This window comes from Sminthopsis crassicaudata, chromosome 5, assembly GCF_048593235.1.
Source record: "Sminthopsis crassicaudata isolate SCR6 chromosome 5, ASM4859323v1, whole genome shotgun sequence".
In the NCBI taxonomy this organism is placed as follows: domain Eukaryota; kingdom Metazoa; phylum Chordata; class Mammalia; order Dasyuromorphia; family Dasyuridae; genus Sminthopsis; species Sminthopsis crassicaudata.
In genome coordinates, this window is record NC_133621.1 from 133,210,146 (window position 1) to 133,232,912 (window position 22,767).

A 22,767-nucleotide genomic window follows, 5' to 3' on the forward strand; every position below is an offset into this window, starting at 1 on the left:
CTTTTCTATCTTTTCTATCTTCAGAACACTGCAAAATATCTGCTACATAAGTGAATAAGTATTCACTTATTAAATGCTTATTGAATTTATTTAAAGCAAGAGTCAGACAGTAGACCCACACATTTATAACCATTGTATTGCAGACATTTAAAAATGAACTAATCTACTTAAAAAGGTTTCTCCCTGTGAAAATATAAACACTAAAAGTATTTGATACTACTTTTTATTTCAGCATGGGAATGAATCAAATTCACATCTTAGGAGCAGACTATGAGAAATTCAACAGCTTGGGGCCATTCTATAAATTTATGAGTGGTAGAGGGAGTTTCCACATCCATTGAAAACACAGGTCCCAGCATTTTGTCCAAAAAAGGGCTCTGGATAGAAGTCCTTAGGCAATCAAAGCAGGTCAATTTAATCAGTAAGGTATTCTAAAATATTCTGACTTTACACAATTGATCTTATTTCAGTTAACCCTTCTCCCCTATATTAGTATTTTCTTATTTAAATATAAAACAACTTTAGAGAACTTTAAAATTTATCTATTGAACATTCCTTTACAATTCTTCCTATACTGTAGGAAGTACTCAGTCCCGGTAATATATAAATGCTCAGGTATAAACATATGCTAATCTATGTTAAGGTACAGTAATAATGCTGAGGGAAACAATAACAAGAGCAAGCATTTATGTAGCATTTTACTTGTGTTCTTTTATTTTATCCTCACAATAACAATATAGGAAGCCAGAAAACATAGTAGATAGAGGGCTTGACCTAGAGTCCAAAGACTTGAGTTCAGATTAAGCTTCAGATACTAGCTGTGTGATCCTGGATAAGTCACTTACCCTAACTCTGCCTCAGTTTCCTTTTCTCTAAAATGAGGATAATGATGGTATCTACTTCCCAGAATTATTATGAGGTTTAAATGAAATATTTTGTAAAATGCTTTACAAACCTTACATTACTAAGTAAGTACTAGCTGTTATTTAAGTCTCCATTTGAAATGCCATGACACTGAAGCTGAAGAAGGTTAAAAGCTAAAATTTGAAGCTCAAAGAAGCTAAATGAAAATTAAATACCCATGGCCCACAACTAGTAAAGATATGAAGCAAAATTTGAACTGAGCAGCATCTTGTCTTTTGCTTCATCTATTTAATATACCAAGTACTTGCTTCTGAGTTTAAGTGCTTTTCATTTACTTAAAAGTCATTCATTTTTGATTCATAAATATAAACTGTTAACTGTATGTACAGAATGTAATAATAAACATGCTACATCCCCTACATTCCCTAGATAAATAGATGGAGAAAAAAAAAAAAAAGATCCAGTAAACGATGGCACAGGTAGGTAGGTGGCACTGGGCTGATGTCAATCTAGCTTGAACAAGTCACTGAACTCTGTTTGCCTCAGTTTCCTCATCTGTAACATGTACTGGAAAAGGAAAGGGCAAACCATTCCAGTATCTTTGCTGAGAAAACTCCAATGGGGTCATGCAAAATTGAACACGACTGAAAAATGACTACTTTACCTTTGAAGACTAATTGATTTTAATTGCTTATTTTATGCTATCATGGAGATATGAATTCAGTAACTGATATTAAGACTCTAACCACCAATGATTGATGTTGAGAGGAATATGCTGGAATGAGAGAGAGCTTGAGCTAAGAAATTAGAAAAATCACCCTCTGGAATCCAGAGTGGAGAAGATCTGAACCTTTTGTGGATTGAGAGTAAATCTATAGCTTTTAACCACTATAGTAATAATAGTTTACATTTATCTACCCTTCTCAGGCTTGCAAAGTATATCCATAGATGACAATCCCTATAGATGGTTTCATATATTGCTCTACTTAAAAAGTTTCATCAAATGCTGATTAACCTTTGGGTCATAAATAAATCTCTAGGAATTTAGAGAAGCAGATCCTCAGAAATTAGAGAAAGTCCATTCTTACCTAGGGTCTACCAGGAATCTTTCCCATGCAGTAGGACCTGATAGAACTTGCTATTCAATACAAACCTTGCAGAACTAGGGTCATCTCTATGTCACAAAGAAGCATTGGAGTTGGCCTTAATGGAAGTATATATAACGCCTGCCAACATTTTGGGTGCAGAGTATGTGTTTGAAAGGAGCTAAATCAGATAAAGTTTTAACTTACTTTGCCAGAAATAAAAAAAAAAAAAAAACATTTCCACGTGGGAATTCCACATAGTACACAGCTTATATCTAAAACCCGTGGGTCAGATTTCCAGAGAAATCTAAAAGGCTTTATTAAAACCTTTTCTAACTTATTCAAACATTCTTGATCTGCCTTATTTGGGTATTTCCTAACTTAGGTGAATTAAAATGTATCAGGTTAATTTGTTAAGAGCTCCAGTACTACAGATCAGAGACTTTATTCTGATTAAAAACATCTTACCCATAATGAACCCCAGAAAAATACTACCCACTGTTTGAATGGGCCCCCAGTAGTGAGCAAACTGGCCCTGTACTAATCTCTGCTTTTGTGTCCTGGTAACCAACTTCGTACTCCTGTGATGTCACCAAATTTTGGCTTCAGCTCATTTCTATAACACTTCAACCCCATAGACCACTATATTGTATTTCCCTCCTAGCACTTTCATACTACTTAACAAGTATCCCAGGATTTGACCCTTAAAATTTCAGCATTTTTCTGCTAGATACTTTCTGTTTGCCCCCCCCCCCAACTGAATTTTCAAAAGATTTATTTAACATATTAAAAGAATGGGGAAATTATGAGGTCCTGAATGGGGAATGTGGTAGGCAGAGAGAAACTGAAGTATTGATAAAATTATTCCCTGGAGCAAACAGGAAGAAGGCTCTGAAAAATCAAGATCAATTTAGTTATCTGGTCCCATCTTCTTGGAGGAAATCCAGTCAGAAATCCAAGTTATGTCCAAATTCCTGAGGTTACATTTTCCCAATAAATCAATTTATGGCCCATGGCTTTGGCACTGTACTCCACCATGGCACTCTGCCTTACAATGTTTTTCCCCTTATCCCTCGTGCCTTGTGGTCTCCTAACCTCACTATATTTTATGGTGTCTCTCCTCTCCTGATCCTACTTTTTTTATAGCCAATTCTTTTAGGATGCTAAGTGCCTTTTAGGACTAAATGTATGCTGCAAACTCATGGGATATTCCCTTTCTACTAGATAATTTTGAGTTCCACTAAGGAACTTGTCTTTTATATACCTTCCCAACCCTATTTCACATTTACCATTCCTGGAGTCTATTTTATCTTTTTTTTTGTCTGTAATATCTTCTCCTAAATTAGCTTACCTTTTGCCAAAAAGAAAAAGAAAGAAATATGCCATCTAAAGCACATATTCTCTCATATTTAATTAGAACTAGGTAAATTATTATGTTTAGATAGTTTATAAAGACTTTAAAAAAATTTAAGTACTGTTCAAAGTTTCAAAAATATTGAAAACTAGCTTCATATTAAGACTTGGAAAAAATTTCATTTTGGTTCTGGTCTCAGGATATGGCCATATCTGATAAAGTCTTTGCCTTGAAGAGGTATAGAGCAAACACCATTTCAAATACTAATTTAGATTGTTCATTCATAATTTATAATAAATGGACCTGGTCTTGGCTAAAGGTAACTGTGCTCCTTTAATGAAGAAATGATTTTCCAAAGAAATTAATAAATGAATTATGAGGTATGTTTATTATTGTTAGGAGAAGAAATATTTGTAAAGAGTTTAAGTACACTGCATTCAGATAGGAAGAACTAATTACAAATGACCCCAACCTATTTATTAAAAGAGGTCCAGTAGGAAAATTTATTTAAAAATACTTTGCTAGCAGTAAGTTTAAGTTATGGTAGATAATTGGAAATAGCACCCCTGGATTTCTTAAAAAGTGAAAACATTTCATGGATTACCATGGTATAAGATTTCCTTGTATTTCCCTCCCTTCTTCTTGCTCTTCTTCCTTTTCTTCCCCATTAGTCCATATCAGTGAGGACTTCTTATACAGTTTGGTCTATAAATAAGGGGGATTTCATCCAAGAAGTTAGTACTTCAGAGAGTTGTTACTTCAGTGACCTACTTTTAGGGAAAGGTTAACCTACAGTGAGGATGCAAAACTAAATTAAATTCCTGTTAAATTCCAATATTTTCCCCCTCACACTGAGTTGTCTGATTTGGGCCCTGCAGGGTGCAGTGTTACCTTGCTTGGTGAACTGAATAATTATTTATAGATTCCCTGAACATTAAGCTTACCCCTTATCTAACTTTACACAGGCTGTCTGGTTAGTGACTCTTGGAGAGACACCCTACTGGATAATGTGGTCGCACATGGTAGGTCAGGGCCCAGCTGCCCCCTTTTCCATTCTGCATTGATGGTTTGAAAATACCAGGACAATGGCTGCACGCCACATTGATTTTATAATCCCTAATCTAATGTCTCTACAGGGGGTTCTAATTCCATATAACATGTATAAAACAAAGAGATAAATGTTAGTTATTATTAAAAATGGAGATTTCAAGGACTCATTGTAAAGCTTTGTATATGCAGATGGAATTCTAAAACTAGGTTATGGGGGAAAATAATTTCTTGATGAAGCATTGATGATAAATAATAAGCCTTCAAGAAGCTAAAATACACAGCACTTAGTGGCACTTCCATTCTAATTCTAAGCATTTTATAAATATGAACTAATGGAATGCAAATTATATTTTTCATACGGTACAATGTAGTCATCCTACAATAAAACTGATTCACCATCTATTAATTGAGTGAGATCTTGAAGTATTTAAAAGCAACAGGTTTTCTTTTTATTTCATTTTTGATGTAAATATTTCCTGGCTCACAGAGGTCATGAAGTTCTCAGTTTGGTGTAGAGAAAAGCACAATAAACATGGAGTCAATAAGAAGATTTGGCTTTGAGTCCAGGCTTTGCCACTTAGTATTTGTGTGATCTTGGCAAAGTCATTCTCTGACCCATAGTTCCCACATCTGTGAAGTTTCATAGGTTTGCTACAAATAAAGTACTTTAGAATTTGAAAAAGAAAACTTTTTGATTCTGAACATGATAGTTAATCTCTGTCCACATCTTTGTGGTATCTGAGGGTCTGAACAATTCACATTATCTCATCAAGTTTATTTTTCTTTCTCTCTTTTATCTTTTAAATATTTGTATTTAAAATTTTGAGTTCCAAGTTTTATCCTTCTCTCTACCCCTCTCCCTGAGAAGGCAAGCAATCAGACATAGGTTATATATGTGCTGTTTTGTAAAACATTTCCCTATTGGTCATTTTGTGCTAGAAGAGTTAAATAAAAGAAAGTGAAAAAATAGCAACTTTAGTCTGTATTCAAACAGTATCAGATCTTTTCTGGAGGCAGATAGTATGCTTCATCATTAGTTCCTTGGATTATCTTGGATCATTGCATTTCTGAGAAAGCCAAGTTATTCACAGTTCTTCATCGAATGATATGTACTATGTACAAAAATCTCTCGGTCCTGTTCACTTCATTATGCATCAGTTTATATAAATCTTTCCAGTTTTTTTTTTTAATCCTCCTTACAACAGTAATATTTCATTAAAATCATATATCATAGTTCAGCCATTGTCCAATTGATAGGCATCCCTTTGATTTCCAATTTTTAGTCTCAAGAAAAAGAGATGTCATAAATATTTTTTTATAAACAAGTCATTTTCCCTTTTTTGGATGTTTTTGGGATATAGACAGAGCAGCATGATTTCTGGATTAAAGGATATGCACAGCTTTCTAGCCCTATGGCCATAATTCCAAATTGTTCTCCAGAATAGTTGGATCAGTTCACATCTTCACCACCAATGCATTAGTGTCCTAGTTTTTCCACATCCCCTCCAACATCCAACATTTTTTTTTCTTTTCTTTTTTTTTCTTTCTTTCTTTCTTTTTTTTTTTTTTTTTTTAATTAGCCAGTATGCTGGTGGATATGAGGTAGTAGCTCAGAGTTATTTTAATTTGCATTTCTCTAATCAATAGTAATTCAGAACTCCCCCCCCCCAATTGGGGCAATTGGGGTTAAGTGACTTGCCCAGGGTCACACAGCTAGGAAGTGTTAAGTGTCTGAGGCCAGATTCAGAGCTGGTGCTCTATCCACTGCACCACCTAACTGCCATTTTTTCATATAACTATAGATGGCTTTGATTTCATTGTCTGAAAACTGCCTGTTCATTTCCTTTGAGAATTTATCAATTGGAGAATGACTTTGTATTTTTTAAAAATTGGCTTTTCTATATATTTGAGAAACTAGGCTCTTATTAAAGATACTTGTACAAAATCCTCCTCCCACCTCTCCCCCAATTTTTCTGGTTGCATTGGTTTTGTTTGTGTAAAAATGTCTTAATCTTATATAATCAGTTATCTATTTTACATTTTTTATATTATCTATATATTCTTTGATCCTAAATCCTTCTAGTGTCTATAAATTTGACAGATAAATTATTCCATGCTCTCTTGATTTGTTTATGATATCACTTTTATCATTCATTTTGACCTTTTTTTGGTATACAATGTGGGATAATGGTTTGTACCTAGTTTATGCCATACTCTTTTCCAATTTTCCCAGAAGTTTTTGTCAAATAATGAATTTTTGTTCCAAAATTTTGGATCTTTGGGTTTATCATATACTAGATTATGGTAGTCATTTATCATTAGGTAATTTGTATATAAACTATCTCACTGATCCACTACTCTATTTCTTAGTACCATGCTGTTTTGATAATTGCCTCTTTATAATACAATTTAAGATTTCATATGACTAGACACCTTATTTTGTATTTTTTATTGATTCTCTTTATATCTTTGAGCTTTTATTCTTCAAGATGAATTTTGTTATTTTTTTCTAACTATAAAATTATTTTTGATAGCTTAACTAAGATGGCACTGCATGAAGAGATTAATTTAAGTAGAATTGTTATTTTTATTATATCAGTTTGAAAAAAAGAATTAATATATTTCCCAACTGTTGAAATCTGACCTTATTTGTGTGAAAAAGTGTGTTCATATAGTTCTCAGGTTTGTTTTGGCAGATAGACTCCCAAGTATTTTATATTGTTTACAGTTATTTTAAATCAAATTTTACATTCTATTTCTTGTTGCTGGCATCATATAGTAATGCTTATGATATATGTGGGTTTATTTTGTTTCTTGCAAGTTTGTTAAATTTGCTAATAATTTCAAGTAGTTTTTAGTTGATTCACTAGGATTTTCTAAATATAATATCATATTATCTGCAAAGAGTGGTATTTTTGTTTCCTTGTTATTCTAATTTCTTTAATTCCTTTTTCTTCTTTTATTGCTATAACTAACATTTCTAATGCATTATTAAATAATAAAAGTGATAATGATGATCCTTGCTTCATCCCTGATTGTATTGGGAAGGCTACTAGCTTATTGCCATTATAGATAATACTTGCTGACGCTTTTAGATAAAGTATTACTTAATAATTTTAAAGTGAGTTTCATTTATTCTTATGCTCTTTGGTGTTTTTAATAAGAATGGATGCTATTTTTTGTCAAAGGCTCTTTATGCATCTACTGACATGATCATATGATTTCTTTTGATTTTATTATTGATGTGGTCAATTATACTGATAGTTTTCCTAATATTGAACCATATTCCTGGTATAAATACCACCTGGACATAGAGTATTATCCTTGTGACATATTATTTCTTCTTTTGTTAATCTTGTATTTACATTTTTGTAGACATTAATCTATTCCATTTGGATTATCAAATTTATTGGCATATAATTGGCAAAAGAATACCTACCAATTATCTTAATTCTTTACTGGAAATAAATTCACCTTTCTTTTGATATTAGTAATTTGGTTTTCTTCTTTACTTCTTAAAATCAAATTAACCTTTGATTTATCTATTTTATTGATTTTTTCCATGAAACCAGCTAATAGCCTTATTAGTTCAATGATTTTCTATCAATTTTATTAATGTCTCCTTTGATTTTTAGGATTTCTAATTTGGTATTTAATTAGTGATTATTAATTTGTTCCTTTTCGAGTTTTTTTAGTTGCATCCCCAATTTACTGATCTGCTTTTTCTCTCTTCATTGATGTAAAAAATTAGACATATTACATTTTCCTAAGTATCATTTTGGCTATATCTTATAAATTTTGGTATGTTGTGTCATTGCTGTCATTTTCTGTTTTTTTCCTGAGGCAAATGGGGTTGAGTGACTTGCCTAGAATCACACAGCTAGGAAGTGTTAAATGTCTGAGGCCAGATTTAAACTCAGGTCCTCCTGACTTCAGGGCTGGTGCTTTTTCTGCTGCACCACCTAGCTGCCCCTGCTGTCATTTTCTTTAATGAAATTATTGATTGTTTCTATAATTTCTTCTGTGATCCACTTATTTTTTAGGATTACATTATTTAATTTTCAATAAATTTTAATCTCTTTTCCCATTGCCTATTTTTTTGCATTATAATCTGAGAAGCATGGGCTTACTATTTCTGTTTTTTAGCATTTTGTTGTGAGGTTTTTAATGACCTAATGCATGATCAATTTTTCTGCAGGCACCATGTGCTGCTAAAAAAAAATAATAATAAAATTATCTCTTATTATTGCCATCCATTTTTTCCCAAAGATCCATCATATCTAACTTTCCTACATTTTTATTCACCTGCTTTTTTTCTTGTTTAAGTTTTGATTATATTTATCTAATTCTGAGAGGGTAAGGTTGAGGTTCCCCCACTAGTATAGTTTTATTATCTATTTCCTTCTGTAACTCATTCATCTTCTTCAAAAACTTAGATGTTCTTCCATATGGTTCATATACATTTAGTATTGCTATGAGTTCATTGTCTATGATCCCTTTCAGGAAGATACAGTTTCCTTCCTTATCTCTTTAGATTAGATGTATATTTTCTTTTGCTTTGTCTGAGATCATGATTGCTATGGCCTGCTTTCTTTGCTTCAGCTAAAGCATAGTAGATTTTGCTCCAGTTCCTTACCTTTAGCCTGTTTCATCTCTGTTTTAGATATATTTCTTGTAAATGATATATTGCAGGATTCTGTTTTTAAATCCATTCTGCTATCCTTCTGTTTTATGGGTGAGCTCATCCCATTCACATTCATAGTTATGATATATAATGATATATTAACCTCCTGGCTATTTTCCCTTGTTTATTCCCCACTCCTCTTCACTGGCCCTGTTTGTGTAATCTTATCTGTGTCTCCACTATATTCATTTTGTTTTTATCTGCTTTCTCTTTGATCTAAGAGCTCTGGAACTTGGCTATAATATTCCTGGGAGTTTTCATTTTGGAGTCTCTTTCAGGCAGTGATTGATGGATTCTTTCAATTCTATTATGCTGACTGGTTTTTAATATATCAGAGAAGTTTTCTTTGATAATTTCTTGAAGGATTTTGTCCATGTTCCCCTTCTCCCCTTTTTAATCATGGTTTTCAGGTAGTCCAATAATTCTTACATTATCTTTCCTGTGATCCACTTTTTAAGTTGTTGTGCCACAGTTCTCTTTTATTATCCTGATCCAGTTTCCCTAATTGTCCTATTCAGTTACTTTGCCTCAGGTTATAATCATTCCCTCTTAATGTTTGATAAGATAAAGGTCTTTATCCATTTTAGACATCATTAGACTATCAGGAGCCTCTCCAGTACCTTCCATTATGTTATCCTAGGTGGCTCCCCCATTAGGTCATCCCTATCTATCCAGGTACATCCCCCATCATTGACTTCCATTCACTCAATTTTAATTTTTTAAGGAATTATTCTCTTCATTGAGTTCTTTTTCTTATTTTACTATTTGGCTAATTCTATTTTTTAGAGAGTTGTTTTTCCTCAGTAAATTTTCATATTGCTTTTCTATGCTATTGAATTTTTTTTTTTTTTAAGATTCTCTTGCATTACTCTCTTTTCTTTTTCCAAATTTTATTCTCTTGTAATGCCGGAGAAACTGAGGCAAAAAAAATAGAGATTAGAGAGTTTTTTAATATTTTATTTGAAAGGGAGAGATTGTGCTGGGGGCATGATGGATATCCAAAGCATTCAGCAGCTAATGTGTGCTTCCCATGAAGTATATATACACATGTGGCTCCAAGCTACCAGGGAGGTTGACTAAGGCAAGGGCAGAGTCAAAGCACTGAGAGCAGAACGGACTATCAATCTGGTTCTGACAGGGTAGGGGGAGGCACCAGACATTCTGATAAGTAGGGAAGGTCTGGGTCTTGATGTCTAAGATAGGTCTTTTTCCTTATCTGGATTGTGATGATTAGGAGGGGGAGTGTTGCAACCAGGCAGAACAATTCAGGGAAATTGAGATAGAGGTAGAATAATCAAAGGAAACTGTGGCACAACATTCTATTAAATCTTTTTATCTTTTAATTTCTTACCAAAATTTTTTTGGTCCTGAGACCAACTTACATTATTCTTTGAGGCTTCACATGTAGCCATTTTGACACTATTGTGATCTTATAAGCTTATGATTTGGGTCTAGTGTTAGTGAAGAGGTGTGAGAAGTGAGGTGGGGAATGCCCTCTGGTCAGCGCATAGGTCCAATGTGAAAGCTTTCATGAACCAGAAAAGTCTAATGGCAAAAGGGATTTTTATTGGCACTGAGAAGCCAGCTTTGCTAGGAAGTCAGACTTCTTAGTGGCAAAAGGTCCTGTTAGGAAAATAAAGGTTAACACTGAAAAGAGAATGTCTTTACAATGGGCAAAAGTCCTAGTAGGCAGCTTTGCCAATATATAGAGAGAATTTCATTGGCAAAAAACTTTATTGGCAGTCTGGGGCTAGGGCTTCCATTGAATGGGATTCCTTCAATGTTGTTACTGCCCCCAGGCTTTGATTTCTGGTTGAAAAAAACAGTACTTATCTGCTCTGAAGGGTAGGTCTCTGTCACAGTTTCAGAGTTCATTTGCTTCCCCCAAAATGTCAAGGGAGACACAATTTGCATCACTTATACCTTGATTCTTTTCGTCACCATAGTAACTATCTATAGTTTTGTTGTTGTTGTTGTTTATTTTTAGCTTGCTTTTTTCCTTCTCTTTTTTTGTGACTTGGTGTTTTTGCATGAGAGTTGGGCTCTTGTCCTGTACTGTCCCAAGCTTTTTGTCCTGGGGCTCAGTTTTATTGCTGGCTTTGGATTTCAGGATTTAGTTTCTTGCTTTCTGTGGAAGATAGACTTCTCTTCTGGCTTTTACTGGGGGAGGGGGGAGGAGGTTTCCCCATTGACCTTCCCTGATTATGGTATTTAACTGCTGGCCTACCCCAGTAGTGGGGTCTTGCCTTTGGATTATTATGAAAACAAAGTCTTTTTATGGAAGGTCCCAGGGATTGCATCTTATTGCGGGACCAGGGCTTCAGTATTGTTCAATAATAGGGTTAAGGCTTTCCTGGTAGCTTGTGCTAGGAGTATGGTCATTGAGGCGAGGACTTACTGTGCTGAACAAGAATTCAGCAACCAATGTCTGATAATAAGATTCTTTTATAGGGTAACAAGAACAATGACATAATGGGGGGAGGAACCTAGAATGAAGATGACATAACAGAGGCAAGCATATTGGAGGGAGGTACTGGAGAGGCTCCTGATATTCTAATAATGTCTAAAATGGATAAAGACCTTTATCCCATCAAACATTAAGAGGGAATGAGTATAGCCTAAGGTCTAAGATGTAAGAACTTTATCCTAACATTAAAAGGGAATGGTTACAACCTGAGGCAGAGTAACTTAATGGGACAATTAGGGAAACTGAGTCAGGACATTAAAAGAGAACTGTGGCACAACAGATGGGGCTTCCTTGGTGGAATTTCCTGGGCTTAGAGCCCTGCTGCAGGTCCTCTGCTGTGAGGCTGGCTGCAGCTACTCTAGGACTTTACTCCCTTCGCACCCCAGTGAGACACATGCTTCCTGCTGGGCTGGTAACCAGTTTCCCTGCTCCTTAGATCAATATTAAAGCAGTTTTTTAAGTTGGTTGGAGGGGAATTTGGGAAAACTTCAGAGGATTCTTTCTAAGTCCACCACATTGACACTGGAAGAAATAAAGTTTGTTTTCAAGATGAACAAATGTACTTTCAATATTCTATTGAGAGAATAAGTTTGACCTGGAGAACTCAATATCTACTTTTACAGAATTCCTCAAGCAACAGAACTATGTAAGACATTTTCCAAAAACACAGACATTATAGGGCTAGTGAGTAAAGCAACAAGAATCTCCCAGAATAAGAAGGCAGCAATGAGAGTTCCTTGAAAAAGAAGGCTCACATTCTGGCATGGTCACAGATGTGCACAAATATGGAAGCAAATGCATATACATTCATTAAAGCTATAATAAGTGGCTGCAAGAATTTTAAGTCAATGAGACCAAGAAACTGCCTTTCACATACCTAGTATGTAAAAGAAAGATTATTTGACTAGATGCCAGGGGACTGAGGCTCTAGTACTAATGACTATATAACTCCACATGAATCATTTTTTCCTGATCTTAGTGCTCTCATTGTACGTTGGGGATAGTATCAGACTGACCTACCTCTAGGACTTAAAGAAAATAATAGGTGACATTGTAAAGTGTTGTATCGATGTGACAGCATTAACAATTAATTTCAATAAGCAGTTAAAAAAACATTTATTAAGAATTTACTATGTATCAGACACTGTGCTAAATGCTAGGGATACAAAGAAAAACAAAAGATAGCCCCTGATCTCAAAGAGCTCACAGATTAGAAGGGGAGACAATGTGAAAAATGACTATATAAAGAAATTATAGAAAAAATAAATTTGAGATAGTCAACAGAGGAAAGGAATTTACTTTAAATGAAATCAGGAAATGCTTCTCATTAAAGATGGAGATTTTTCTAGGACTTAAAAGTCAATGAATGTAGGAAGCAAAGATGAGGAGGGTTAGTCTTCTAGGTATGTTGTCAAAAAATCCCAGACCGATGTTGCAAGGTGTCTCAAAAGAATTTGCAGGATTGAACCTGATGAGATTAGGGTTCCTGATAGTCATGGAGTTAAATGATGAGGTTAATGTTCCTGAGGGTCAGCAGGTTTGGGGTTCAGGGAACCAAGTGAAGGGGTTTGGCTCCCCTAAGTCACCTTAGGATTCGGCGCACTGTAGGGAACCCCCTTCTGACAGCACAGAGGTTGATAAAGGAATTTATAAACGCAAAAAGCTGGACTGGTAAAAAGAAGTTTATTACTGGCATTGAGAAGTCAGCCTTTGCTGTGCATGAATAGAAAGACTGAATTCCTTAGTGGCAAGATCCTGACAGAGAAGTAAAGTTTCTAGTAGAGAAATCCCAACAGAGAGGTATAAAGTCTTGTTAGGGAAATAGGCAAGACAGATAAAGAGAGGGTAACACTGAAAGAGAATATCATTTCAGCGGGCAGAGTTTTGCTGCTATGCAGGGTTAGAGAGTTTCCTTGGCATGGCAAGGCAGGTCCTCTGCAAGGAGTGAGTTTAAGATTTTTATAATAGAAGACTTAGCTACAAGCTGGGATTTGCTCTTGATGGGAGCTGGGTTCAGCTTGAGCTAGGATTTGAATAGAATTCAATGAGATCAGATCTCTAGGCCTGATCTTTAATTCAATGGGAAGCTTAATCAGTAGTGAGTGTTATCAATGGGGGTGGTGCCAGTCTCTCAGGATAACAGAATAAAGCTGTTAGGATGTTTCTCTCAGGTGGGGTCTTTTACAGAGACCAGGATTCAAGGAGAATATATCCTTCAAGGAGTTTTAGAAGGAGTTTCAGGGTTCTTCTCATCAAACCCATCTTCTAGTCAAGGGGCAAAGTTTGTAAAAAGCCATTACCAAGCTGAATGAATTGTAAGGGAATTCAGTAAAGAAACTGAAGCAAAGAGATACACTTATACAGCTTTCAATTATATATATGTTAATTCTACAGCCCAAGGGTAAGGCTAAGGAGTAATCTCCAGATGAATTCAGAGTGCTCTCCAAAATTTGATTATCACTGAGTAGATCATCAGTGATAAATGAACTGAGAAGTAGTGTATACAGAATCAGACAGACTGGGCGTAGGAGTTTCCTGAGGCTAGAAGCTATCTGGCTAAGAAGTGGTCAGAATCAGATAGATTGGGAGTTTCCTGAGGCAGATTCCAAAAGCAGAAGGCTCAGGACCACTGACCCATTAGAACAGAAGCCCAAGGTCAGGGGATCCCAAAACCGAATTACATCATGAGAGATAGCCAGTTCCCTGTAGATGTGTAAGGAACAATAATGAGGCAGACATCAGATTATGTATGGGAGAAGAGAGGAAGCAAGACTAGAAAGGTAAGAGGGAGCCAGGTTGTAAAAAGTTTCACATGCCAAAGCTAGCATCTCAACTTTGATCCTAGAAGTGATAATATCTTGTCCTTAAGGATCTTATATATCCAACAAAAATCTTTCTTTTATCAGTTATTTAATTAATTTATCAGTTCTTTAATCTGAGTTAAGACAATTGCATTAATAGAAGGCTTGAAACAAATCAGGAATGCTTTAACCTTGACATACTCTGTATCCTCCTAGAGAAGTAGGACAAAGAATTCCTAAAGATGGAGGAGGCAGGAAGGAGAGTTCAAAAAGAAAAAAGAAAGAAAGTGATAAATTGAAAAAGATCAAAAGGTCAGACTTCGTGGATTGCTTAGTTTGTTTTCCTGGAGCAAAGTACAGCTATGGAAGCTTTTATACTGAAGTATTTTCATAAATGTGCAATCTATCTGCAGGAAACCTCCAAACCTCTTCTGGTTTTAAAAGCTAGAATCCAAACTTTCAGAGTCTGAAGCAATCTTTGAGTGCACTGAGAGGCTTATTTTTCAGCTTTTACATTCTTCCCCACACTATATGTATCAGAGGATGTAGCCTAATTTGCTTCAGCAGTTAGACTTCCATCTTTCCTGGATGTATATAGTAACATATTATCTCTCTCTCTCTCTCTCTCTCTCTCTCTCTCTCTCTCTCTCTCTCTCTCTCTCTCTCTCTCTCTCTCTCTCTCTCTAACACACACACACACACAAGACAATAGTCAGTCACTTGTGCTGTTTTCATTAAATTGTAATGGAGCAAAACATCCTAGAAAATTTAAATTATCCCCTAAGTTAAGTTAGTTACTTGGAAATCTTTGCTTAACCCTCAGCTAGTTAAAGATCAAGTGAAAAGGAAGACTATAAGCAGATTCTGCCTCATTCTGAGTTTTTTTTGCATGTGTCCTTTTAAAATCTGTTAGGTTTACTTTTCTTTAGAAACAACGATAGATTTGACAACTCCATATGTGGGAGTTAAAGTACCCAAACCATAACTCAATATTATCCTTAATGCTAAGGACAAAGGTGAGATGTATTTACCTTTGATTATATATGGCTATTTTGAGAATCTTATTTTTCAGAGATGTTTACATTAATAGAATCACAGGTTTTGAGCTGTACTGGATAGAATGATGGATTCCTGGAATCAGGAGGACTTGTGCTTAAATCTCATGGATACTTTCTAGCTCTCACTTCCTTAGACTGTGGTTTGAGATTCCATATGAGGTTCTGTAACTGAATGTGGGGCTTGTGAAATTATGATTTATTATCAGTAAATGTTTGATCTGTATACCTATTTAAAATATCTATGTACCTATAGTCATGTAAAAATTTCTCAGGTGAAAAAGGGTTGTGAGTAAAAAGAGTTTAAGAAGCTCTATAATCTAGTTGGATGAGTCACAACACTTTTCAGTATCAGTTCTCTTCCTTGTACAATGAGTATACTGTAAGGATCAAATGACATAATATATGCATAAAGGGTATTGAAAAACTTAAATTGCTATATAAATGTAGGCTTGTTATTATTTGGTGACCTGGGCTATGGCCTGACTTTTATGTCTTTATACAAAATACATTGAATTGTTTTTTTCCCTGATCTCCTACCACTATAGTAATGAACCAAGCTGAGAAGGATGGGTTCCAGATAACACAGCAGACCCAGACTTGATTCTCATTAATTCCACTATACCCACCATTCTCAAACCCAAATTTAGGAAATAAGGGAGGATATTATATACTTGTGCCTTGAGGAAAATCATTCTCCTGTCTTCATCCTCTGGCTCAATGAATGCTCTATAGATTAAATATTTGTACTTGAATACAGAGAATGGAAAAGGTTATCCTTTTGCATATCTAGATAATGAAAGATAATAAGCCTTCAGTCAGGATGCTCTCAATCCTGGTTTCAAATTCCATCCCTGACAGTGACTATGTAAATCTGATCAAGTTGTTTAACCTCTCAGTATCAGGTCACTATGTAAGACTCTATATGGTAGTTCTCCATAGGAAGTGGGAGTTTCTTCAGCAGGAAACTTTTGTGATGAAATCATGAGTTCAGACCAGACCAAAAAAAGCAAATTAACAATCAAAAACACTAGCAGCATTTTTTTTTTTAATCCATAGGATTCTTTTTCCAACTGAACAAAGATATCCCCATTTCAAGTTCATTTTCTAAAGCAAATACTAAAACTTCCAAGAATTTGTATCCTGTAAAGGAAAAAATAATTCACTGCTTACTAAGTAGAATCAATGTGGTATCTGAGACTAATATTAGGGGTCAAAAAGGAGGTGATGTTTTTCCTTGAAGAAATAGATCTTTCCCTGAGAATTCAGCTTAAAGAATAGATACTAAAGCTATTCTTCAAGATGTAGTTAGTGTCAAGGCATTAAATAGGCAATTTATCTTTATGTCGCAGCATTCAGGGGGAAAAAAGAAATTTTGCTTGGAAAACAAATGCCTCCTTACTAAGGAGGCAGTCAGAGTACCCTAAGAATCTGAATGAAAACATCTTTTTCTTGCCACTTATAATTATGCTTTAAAGTTAACAAGCACCAAATGTGATAGCATTAGAATTTATTTATTTAAATGATACAACTTTAAAATCTATTATCCATACTTTGATATTCATGAACCATTTCCAAATAGATCTTTGGGTCTTTTAAATGGCAACCTTTCCCCCTCTACAGACCATTATGTTCCAATTGTTCATAAAATCACTAAGTAATTAGAAGTCCAACCTAGTAGGAATATAGGAAGGAGATGTTAAAAAATAAGCACCAATTTCATATCAGTTGAACAATGTCTGTCTCTCTTCCTTTTAAATATCTATTCCAAAGAGGGGGAGGATGGAGTGGGTGAACTGATGGATTGAAATCAGATTTAATTAGTAAAGGAAAGAGAGAAATTACTTTGTATTAAAATAATACAATAGTGATTCCCAAACATAGAAAATATTTTTAAAAATACTTGCAAAGTGGTCTGATTTTAAAATATTAAAAATTCTCAAAATGCAAATGGAATTGAGAGGCAGAAAGAAGGATAAAAATAGCAAAAAAAAAAAAAAAAAAAGAAAAACCCTACAAAAAACCCAGAGGGCAAGAAAAGTGAGTTCTAAATTCATCCTGTACTTTCTTTGAATGTATTAATTTTTTAATGGCTTTTGTTTAGCTCTTTGGTGATTGGTGCATGTGCTAATGCTTTTGGTCTGTGAATCTACATTTTGGAGTTAATTTCTTGATGATAGCACTCTTCACAGGCACATCTTCTCTGAACTGCTCTGTGTTTATTAATGCATACAAAAGGTGCATCTGTTTTTTCTTAATCACAGTTGTGAAGCCACTGACTCGAGATTATTGCTCATTTCCCTTTACAATGACCTTTTGTGCTCTTCAAAAACTGTTCTGCACAACACCTGTTGAATTGCATTCTCAGTCCTAAGTGTGGCATAGTATAGTGGAGGTTTTACATGCCTGTACATCAAAACTGCTTTCTTTCCATGAAGAATTTGAACAAGACAAAAAACCTTTTGGCCCATCTCACCTTAAAAGAAATTGTTACAAAATAATTATAGGTTATAGAAATTTAGAGGTCATCTAATCCAACTGAATTTTCCAGGAAGGTTATATGATGTACCTAAGGTTTTATTGCTATCCAGTCATTTTTTAGTCTTGTTTGACTCTTTGTGACCCCATTTGGGTAATTCTTGGCAAAGATCCTGCAATGGTTTGCCATTTCCTTCTCCACCTCATTTTACAGATGAGGAAACTGAGGCAGGGTTACATAACTTGCCCAGGGTACATAGCAAGTGTCTGAAGCTGAATTTGAATTCCGTGTCTTCCCCAGGTCTGGCACTCTATACTGAGTTACTGCCACTCCTACTTAGTTATTCGTGTAGTGTTCCTTCAAGGTAGGATTTCAACACCTGTATCATATTGGCATAAAATAATATATCTGATATTTATTTGTTACTATAATGTTTCATGTTTGTTCTTGTATCTCCAGTGCCTGGAAATCAGTATCACTCAGTACTTGCTGATTAATTAATGATTAATTAACTAATGACTAATTAATTCAAATGGTCCTTCTGAAGACAAAAAAATTTAAAATCAAAGAAAAGATCATTGATTGTTGTTTCATTATACCCAATCTTTTCCAAGGAACCTTCTATTGTTTCTTTGTTATCTTATTTATCCCCCTAGTCATTTATTTTTTTAGTCATGAGATCTTAATTAGATGTGCACTGATCCCTTAAAAATTAGTACTTCTTCAACATTTGTGGAGATTATGGTTGCAGGACCCTGTAGGATATGGGAAAACATGAATAATGCTAGGCATCATCCCAAACCTTCATTTTTAAAAAAATAATTATGATCTTATTAAATATATAAAACAAGTAAAGCAATGCACTGTATCCATAAAAGAAAAAAGTTGTTTCTATTCAAAATAAGAAATTACTGCCTTTGCAATAATTTGTACACTATGTAGTCTTCACTGTCTGTAACTGCAGCAACTGCTTCAAGGGTTTTCTTCTTCTATGAAAAGAGCTCGATACAACCATTACTGTGGGAGAAAGTCATGCAACTGAGTCTGAAAGATAGAGAGAGGAAAAGAAGGTTTCCCAGAGAGCACAGTGTACATACAGTTCTTTAGTACACTGAAACATCTAACAAAATTTAACTGTTTATAATAAATGTATGTCTATATATATATACTCAGTAGTAAATAAATCCCATTGTATAATATTTGTGCATTTATGACTTACTAATTTTTTTGTTTTCTTTATATAAAAGCATCTTCTGTGATTTTCCAGTCTGCTGCAAATCTCCAAAAATATCCCACTTAATTATTGATCACTTACCCACCAAATAACCAATTTAAAATCTGTGAATGTATTTATGACAATTTATTTTGTATATTAATAAAAATAGTTAACATTTAGATAGTATTTTAGACATTTATAAAGCATTTACATACACTATCTCATGTGTGAAGGTGCTATGATGGGGAACCCTTATCAATTTATCAATTTGACAAGTTCTTCCATGCTACTTGCAGAGATTGTAGAAGAAAGACCTTTGAATAGATTCACAGATATTCTTGAGTTGGGGATCCATATATCCCCTAAAAGGTCTGTGAATTTGGATAAAAAATTATGTATATATATATATCTTTATTTTCACTAATCTTTGGTTTCCTTTGTAATCTTATATATTTTGCTTATACATTTAAAAACATCATGAAGGATCCATAGGTTTCACCATACTGCTAAAGGGCAACCAATCAATAAACCTACTATTAAACACCTACTATGTACCAGGTACAATGCTAAGAGCTGGGGATACAAATATTGAAAAAAGAAAAATAGTAGCTGCCCATAAAGAACCTATTAATCTTACGGGGAAAGAGCACTTGAAAAAAAAAACCCAAAAAGTGGGGTGGAGACAGGATGAACTCAAAGGAGTATAAGAAGATAGGGATTGAAAATGTGGCTTGCCGCGGCCAAGATGGCGGCGTGGAGGCAGACAGCTGCTTGAGCTCCTCGTTTTCTCTCAGAACTTACTTCGTGACAAGCCTCTGACTTAATGCTTGACCCAGAAAGAAATCCACAGATGATCACCAAGAGAAGACATCCTTGAAAGTCGCCAGAAAAGGTCTGTGTTTGTTCGGGGGAGGGTCAATCAGACTGGGCGCAGACTGAGGGCAGACAGCCAGAGCAAGACAGGCAGCTCACACAGCTCAGACCAGAGGGGGAGGGGTGTGATCTCTGCCGTTTCTGTGAAAGGGCTTTTGCCCCAGTGTGGATGCTCCGTCTTGGCAGCAAGCCAGGAGCGGTGGAGAGGGTGTAAACACCGGAGGTGAAGATTAAAACCCCAGAAAGCCAGCGTCTCTCAGAGCCCGGCCACCCCCAACCCCCACCTGGACTGACTCGGTGCGTTCTCAGAGCCTCAGAGGGCAGACTCAGTACAGTCATTGCTGTTCTGTTAGTGGCTCTCTGCTGCGCTACCCCCAGTCTGTAGAGGAAGCCCATTAATACCATCCAGCCCCATCCCCCGCAAAACAGACCAATTGTTTCTCTTGTCAGTTTGTTTTCTTTGATTCCTACTCTGACAAAATGAACAAAAAATTCAAAAGGGCTCTAACCATTGACAGCTTCTGTGTGGAGAGGGAGCAGACTTCAAATGCTGAGGAGACTAGGAACAGAATGTCCCCAGATGTATCCCCTGGGAGGGATATAAGCTGCTCCTCAATACAAAAGAACCTCATAGAGGAAATCAAAAAGGCTCTCACAAGAGAGCTGGAAGAGAAATGGGAAAAGGAAAGGGAAGCTTGGCAAGAGAGCCTGGAGAAGTCATCCCATGCATTCAAAGACAGAATGGATAAAGAAATCAAATCATTGAGAAACAAGATTAGTGAGCTGGAAAAGGTAAACAACTCCAAAGAAAACAGGATTAGTGAGCTGGAAAAGGTAAACAACTCCAAGGAAAACAGGATTAGAGAGCTGGAAAAAGAAATCAGCTCTCAAAAAAATAAAATGGATAAAATGGAAAAAAATTCCATAGAAGATAAAAACTCAATTGGACAATTACAAAGAGATATAAAAAAAGTGAGTGAAGAAAATACATCATTGAAAATTAGACTGGAACAAGTAGAAATGAATGACTCAAGGAGAAACCAAGAGGTAGTCAAGCAAAACCAGAGAAATGAAACAATTGAAAAGACTGTCAAGTACCTTACCAGAAAGACAACAGACCTGGAAAACAGATCCAGGAGAGACAATTTGAGAATAATCGGACTCCCTGAAAAATGGGAGGAAAAAAAGAGCTTGGACACCATTTTCGAGGAAATTATCAAAGAGAACTGCCCAGACGTTTTGGAAACAGAGGGTAAAATAGACATTGAGAAAATTCATCGATCACCTACTGAAAGGGACCCTAAAATCAAAACGCCAAGAAATATAGTGGCCAAGTTCAAGAACCATCAGACAAAGGAAAAGATATTGGAAGCTGCTAGAAAAAAACAATTCAGATATGGAGGATCCACAATAAGGATAACCCAGGATCTAGCAGCGTCCACATTAAAAGAACGCAGGGCCTGGAACATGATATTCCGAAAGGCTAAGGAACTTGGTATGCAGCCAAGAATAACTTACCCAGCAAGAATGAGCATCGTTTTCCAGGGAAGAAGATGGACATTTAACGAAATAAATGAATTCCATCTATTTTTGATGAAAAAACCAGACCTACATAAGAGGTTTGATCTTCAAATACAGAACTCAAGAGACTTCTAAAAAAGGTAAAAAGAAATCTTGAGAACTATACTTCTGCCAAAAAATATGTAAAGAACATATGTACAATTTGTCTTAGAAACTAGAGGTGGAAAGGAGATTATATCATAAAAAAGTATAAAGTGGTGGTACTACATCTCATGAAGAGGCAAAGGTAACCTATTATATCTGAGAGAAAGAAAGGAGGGAGATGAACATAGCGTGTATCAATAGACATATTCGATTTATGGTGAAACTTCTTCCACTTCATTGAAAAGTGAAAGGGAAGGAGTAAGCTAAGGGGAAGGGAATACAGTAATTTCGAGGAAAAGGGGTAAAATAAGGGGAGGATCTTTAAGGTGGGGGAGGGATCCTAAAAAGGGAGGGCTGTGAAAAGCAAGTGGTGTTCACCAGTTTAATACTGGATAGGAGGGTAAAAGGGAAGGAAAGGGGAAAAGCATAAGCAGGGGTTAATAGGATGGCAAGCAATATAGAATTAGTCCTTCTAACCATAAATGTGAATGGGGCAAACTGCCTCATAAAGAGGAAGCAGTTAGCAGACTGGATTAAAAGTCAGAATCCTACTATATGTTGTTTACAGGAAACACACCTGAAACAGGATGAAACATTCAAACTAAAAGTAAAAGGGTGGAGCAGAATCTATTATGCTTCAGGCAAAACCAAAAAAGCAGGAGTAGCCATCCTCATCTCAGATCAAGCAAAAACAAAAATTGATCTAATTAAAAGAGATAAGGAAGGGCATTATATCCTGCTAAAGGGAAGCATCAATAGTGAAGCAGTATCAATATTAAACATGTATGCACCAAGTGGTGCAGCATCTAAATTCTTAAAAGAGAAATTAAGAGAGCTGCAAGAGGAAATAGATAGCAAAACTATAATAGCGGGAGATCTCAACCTTGCTCTCTCAGAATTAGATAAATCAAACCACAAAATAAATAAGAAAGAAGTCAAAGAGGTAAATAGAATACTAGAAAAGTTTGATATGATAGATCTTTGGCGAAAGCTAAATGGAGACAGAAAGGAATATACTTTCTTCTCAGCAGTTCATGGAACATATACAAAAATTGATCATATACTAGGGCATTAAAAACCTCAAAATCAAATGCAGTAAGGCAGAAATAGTAAATGCATCCTTTTCAGACCATAATGCAATCAAAATAACATTTAATAAAAAGCCAGGGGAAAA

The 22,767-nt window shown here is 35.4% G+C and overlaps 1 long non-coding RNA gene across 1 annotated transcript in view; it reads right to left on the bottom strand.

Annotated features, from left to right (window-relative positions):
• Positions 1-22,767, bottom strand: part of LOC141542462 (uncharacterized) — a 145,255-nt gene that overhangs the window by 558 nt on the left and 121,930 nt on the right. The window lies entirely within an intron of this gene.